The following is a 6000-nucleotide window of genomic DNA, read 5'->3' as shown; positions in this document are numbered from 1 at the left end:
AGGACCTTGCTGTTTATCCATTGCATACATAATATCTTACATCTGCTAACCCCAATCTCCTACTCTATCCCTCCCTCAACCCCCTCCCCCTTGGTAACCACCATGCAGATGCTTTGGAATTACTCTCATAGAGTCCACCTAATTTGTCAGGTGTGAAAATGTAGAGCTCAGGAATCGACATTTTAACAAGCATCTGAGATCACTCCGATGGCCTGTGAGAGGCCCTTGCAGATTATTAATGCAAAGCAAATAATCTGAAAAAAAAAAAAAAAGAAAAAGCAAAGAACCTTTGTTCCTGGAGACGGCAGACACTGGAGAATGTGCTTATGCCCATAAGGGATGCCTTGATGTAGTGGTTGTTGGCGCTCCTGAGAATAAATGGATACTAGCCTAAGCTGAAGAAGACCACGGTGCAGTGAACTCCGTGAAGACTCTCACGAAGCACCAGGCTCTATGCATACAAGGCCTGGACTCTTTCTTTTTCAGACCAATTGTCGTCAACTCCCATCTGTTTGTTTTGTTCCAAGAGTCACTATTTAGCCAGGCCCAAGCTGTTTTCATTAATATATTGCATTTCTGACAAGCCTCTCCCTGGATGTTCTCCAAGCATTTTAGCAGCTTTCAGCCTGTCTTCTCTCATTCCCTGAGGGAGGAACAAGTACAAGTTCACGCCAACGCATTCGAGAGGCATTGCTCAGAGCAGCTCCTGGGGCACCAGATGCAGGAGGGAGGGAAAGAGTGGGATAGCTCCCAGCCCCCTCTCCTCTGTTCCATCTCCTTTCCCCACCCACCCTGCCAAATGCTCCCTGGTGTCTTCAGCAGGTGGCTCCCACCCCTGCCTTCAAGTCTGCTCAGGCAATTTCCCTCCTGAGATAAATGAGCTCCGAAAAGATTCACGGGCTCTAGACGGTGCGGGACTGCCAAGAACCACATGTATCTGGCCAAAGTGAAGGCTCGAAACCACTAAGCAAAGGGCTCTTGCAGAGACAGAGGTGGACACGGGTTAGGCTCCTGTGCAGAGGTGGGACTTTCAGGCAGCCAATGTCCACCGGGGGCAGAGCTCCAGTTCTCCGGGGTCCAGGCGCTCCAGCCTCGGCCACGTGGATCTGCCTAGACTTGCCCTGACTTCTCATTCCTGTGACTTTCCTTCCGGTAAACGCCTCTCAGCTCTACAGACTCTGATTTCCTCAGATCCACTGAGGTTAACCCAGTTGAATTAACCCAGTTTCTGATTTAGGTGCTTCTCTGACCCACATTTGCTAGGTCCTGCCTTCTCAGGCGTGGCCTCCTTGGCCTGCCTGGTCTTCAGCCTCATGACTCCAGCCTTGATGAAGACACACAGAGGATCAGCAGACCGTCTGTGGAAAACACTGAACTCTTCTCTGGTTGTTTATGAGGAACATTTGACTTGTCAGTTTTCCGGAAGGATTTATATAAATGAAGGAAAGAGGAGAGGACTCCACTGGCACCTACCCCTTGGAAGTCTGTTCAGCGGTCTGCCCTCTGGAATTGTATTCCCTGATGCTTTGTGGAGATGGTTTGACCCCGACAGCTTGATTTCTAGTCTCAGGGGCCCTTCTGCATCAGTGTCTTCAGGTTTTGAAAAAGTAAACATACAGTAGAATGAACTCTGTGTGTGTATGTGTGTGTTGCGTCCATTTCTATGAGTTTTAACACCTTTATAGATTCATGCAAATACCACCACTACCAGGATACAGAACAATTCCATCCCCTAGGAAACTCCCTCATGCTGTCCCTTTGAGTATCCAAGTTTTATTTTAAGGCCTTAAATCTCATAAAGATCACTAGGGAAAGGTTAAGCTCCATAGCAAAGTTAAAGAAGGTAACCTGTGTTCAATATTTGAAGGGAATGGTCATTCAGGACTGAGTTACTTCTATAGGATGAGGACAGATTCTCACAATCCCAAGTTCTAAATGGGTTCTTAGGTTGTCTTCCCAAGGAAGTTGGCTCAGCTCTCCCTTCCTACTCAGACAAGCAAGAGCTACTTAGCTCATGGGCCATGTCTCTCTGTGGACAGCCTTTTCAGTGGGAGGGAAATGTCAGCTTCTGGGGCTGTCAGAGATCAAGGGTTCGTAGACTTCTTTTTTTTAACATCTTTATTGGAGTGTAATTGCTTTACAATGGTGTGTTAGTTTCTGCTGTATAACAAAGTGAATCAGCTATACATATACATATATCCCCATACCTCCTTGACTTCTAGTGGAGGATAAATGTATTGGAATCATTTGGGTTTTCATTCTGCCTCTTCCACTCACACTAGCTGTGATATTAACCTCTCTGAGCTTAATATCCTCCTGTTAACAATGAAAATCTTATGTATATTATGGGGTGGTTTGAAGGATGTCACAAGATCCTATACATAGAACATCTGCCACAAAACAGGCGCACAGTGAATGTGATTTTTTGCGTTTCTTTTCCCCATTTAATCCATCCCCCCCAGCCCGCCTCTAAACAGAACCCTCTCCAAACTAGCTCAGTCAGCGTTTATCTTATTTTTAAGCCCATAAGAGAAAAAAGATGGCTTAATCTTTCTCCTAACTCATCCCAGGATTTTTAACTTTCCCTGGCAGGAAATGATTTCTTAGAACTAACTTAAAACAATTAAAACCAACTTAAAACACTTTTTCTTTTTGGAGTAGTTCCACTATAGGGTCCTCAGCAGAAAAAGAGAGTAGCTGGCCGGGGCAACTCAGATGCTGTAGAGAAGAAAAGGCTGGATTACGTTGTGATAATATACAACCCCCAAATCTCAGTAGTGTTTTACAATAGTTTCTCATTCTTCCCCCCTCCAAAAAGAGGGATTGATGTAGCATAGAGGAATGGATGGATGGATAGATAAGTGATAAAGCAATGATAGCAAAATGTTAACTATAAAATCCAGGTGATGGGTTGTGGATTTTGGTTGTACACTTCTTTCAATTTTTCTGCCTATTTCAACATTTTTCACAATAAAAGTTTAGGGAGAAAAGTTTACTTCTCACTTATGCTCTAGGTCCAGTAAAGTTTGGCTAGGGTTCTGCTTCATGTCTTCTCACTCCAGGATGCGGGATGATGGATCATCTTGAAAGCGGACGGTTGCCATGGCAAAGGGAAAGAGAGCTCTGCTGGGTATTGCACAGGCGGTTGGCTGTTTCAGCCTGGAAGCAACACACATCGTTTCAGCTCACAACTCATTGGCCTGAGCTCCTCTCAACTGGCCCTACCCCAGTCATGAGAGTGCAGTCCTGTCATGTGCCTAGGCAGGGGAGGGCTGGAAACATTTTGTGGGTAGCACAAAATGACGACCCTGACATAAATAGACTCCTTCAAAGCACTGCACACCTTAACCCTGTCATCATTAATAATACTAACATGAAAAGGCATATTCACTTCAAGAAACATCAGAGAGAAAACTCAGATGCTTTTTCTTACTCATCTACCTGCCTTCTTTCAGTCTCCTTTAAAGGGAGCAGGACTAACCCATTAAAGGCTAATATATTCCAAACTCCTTGGCTTTTTTTTTTTTTTCCCAGCCAGTCAGCCATCCAGCTAGCTCTTTCCAGAATCTCATCACTTTTTTTACTGAGTCAGCTCATTCTCACTGAGTCAGTCAGAAAACGTGGAAGCCATCCAGAGAACTCCAGAAAGGCAGAAGTTAGATGGAAGCTGGTGACGCTTTTCAGAAACGGGGTCATCAAAGAAAATATCTGAATAAACACGATTTCAAAATTATTCTTGACTCGACATTTTAGAGGAGTCAGGAGAGACTTCATAGCTGACGTGACATTTAAGTTGGCACTTGAAGGCATCTGCTAGGAAGAAAATGGAGCAGGGCATTCCAAGCAGAGGGTACAGGCTGTGCAGTGTCGAGGAGACTGTCCCAGCTCTGAATACCTGAAGGAGAATCAGAAATCCACCGTGGGCAGAGGCTAGAGTGCCTGTCAGGATTACTATTCCAGCACAAGAGTGAGGCCAAAAATATTGTCATATTTTTCATTGGTCAGCAAATGGGGAATAAAATACCATACTTGCTAAAAAAACCCAGAATTAGTCTTATCTAGTGCTCGAACACTAGTTCCTATGACTTCAAGTAGTCAAGGTCCTCTTCAAGTAATTTGCTGTGCAGAGAGCTATAGGTTTCTAACTGAATACAGAGTTTCTAGAAATGGAATGCTTTTATTTATTGACAATAATTTAGAGTCATCTATATAGACTGAATCAATTCACAGTAATTTGGGGGGGGGGAAGGCATTGATCTAGTAGACTGCAAATAAAGGAAGGCAAAACCACCGGTTAAAAAAACAAACACGGCGGGAGTGTGGGCACAGGATGAAGTCGTTTTAAATAAAATGCATCAGAAGGAGGGTGATGAGGAGAGGAGAAGGAAGGTGTTTTGCTTGTGACATTATTTAATCCTAACACACTCTGAAGTGGATAGTATTGTCACCATTTCACAAACGAGAAAACTGAGGGTCAAATAAAGTCATTTCTTGTAAAATCAGCTGTTTAAACTTGAGCCTTATTTTTCAAAATCTGAGACATTTTTCTTCCGTAAAACGGACATATGACATGCGCTGCCTACCTCACAGAGCTGTTGGGAGGATTAAAAGACATAACAACTAGGAACTTCCCTGGTGGCGCAGTGGTTAAGAATCTGCTTGCCAATTCAGGGAACACGGTTCGATCCCGGGTCCAGGAAGATCCCACATGCCGCGGAGCAAGTAAGCCCGTGCGCCACAACTACTGAGCCTGTGCTGTAGAACTCGTGAGCCACAACTACTGAGCCCGTGCACCTAGAGCCCGTGCTCCACAAGAGGAACCGCCACAATGAGAAGCCCGTGCACCGCAATGAAGAGTAGCCCCCCGTCGCTGCAACTAGAAAAAGCCGCTGTGCAGCAACAAAGACCTAACACAGCCAAAAATAAATAAATTTATTTTTAAAAAAGAAGAAATAACAAATAGAACTTTTGACATCACTCTTGACATTTCTCAGATTTTAAGTTCTCTGATTCTGTCCGGATGTTTGCATATTATTAAGAACTGGGTCTTTGTAAAAGAGACTCTATGGGCTTCCCTGGTGGCGCGCAGTGGTTGAGAGTCCGCCTGCCGATGCAGGGGACACGGGTTCGTGCCCCGGTCCGGGAGGATCCCACATGCCGCGGAGCGGCTGGGCCCGTGAGCCATGGCTGCTGAGCCTGCGCGTATGAAGCCTGTTTGTGGAGAAAGTCTTTCCCTAACATACCTTAAAATACATTACTTCAAACTATTTATTTTTAAATAATTAAAAATATTGTCTCTACATACATTCTCCTTCTCCTTCTTCTCCTTCTCTTCCCCCTCCCCCTCCTCTCTTTCCTTCTTTTCCTTCTCTTTCTCCTCCTCCTCTCCTTCCTTCCCCTCCTCCCCCTCATCTTCCTCTTCCTCCTTCTCCTTCATCATCTTCTTCTTCATTTTTTTGTATAAGACCAGAGCACAAGCTTTGACCATCACCCATGCATGCAATATTCTTTTAAACACCTTCAGTTTTCCTCTTTGCATTTTTAATACTTTTGTTTAAAAATGTATTTTGTCCTCTCTGACTTTTTAAACAAAATGTACCAAGTAATAATGTTATGTGCCAGTCACAATTTTATCTACATTAACGTATTTAATCCTCACAACCACTCTTTAAAGTAAATATTTTTATTATCTCCATTTTCCAAATGAAAAACTTTAAACTCAGAACTTCCCTGGTGGTGCAGTGGTTAAGAATCCACCCGACAACGCAGGGGACAAGGGTTCGAGCCCTGGTCTGGGAAGATTCCCACATGCCACGGAGCAACAAAGCCCGTGCGCCACAACTACTGAGCCTGCGCTCTAGAGCCCGCGTGCCACAACTACTGAAGCCCGTGCGCCTAGAGCCCGTGCTCCGCCACAAGAGAAGCCACCGCAATGAGAAGCCCGCGCGCCGCAGCGAAGAGTAGCCCCCTCTCCCCGCAGCTAGAGAAAGCCAGCACGCA

Source organism: Lagenorhynchus albirostris, chromosome 13 (genome assembly GCF_949774975.1).
Source record: "Lagenorhynchus albirostris chromosome 13, mLagAlb1.1, whole genome shotgun sequence".
Taxonomy (NCBI): Eukaryota; Metazoa; Chordata; class Mammalia; order Artiodactyla; family Delphinidae; genus Lagenorhynchus; species Lagenorhynchus albirostris.
The sequence above is the reverse complement of the archived record's forward strand: the minus strand, read 5'-3'. Positions refer to the sequence as shown.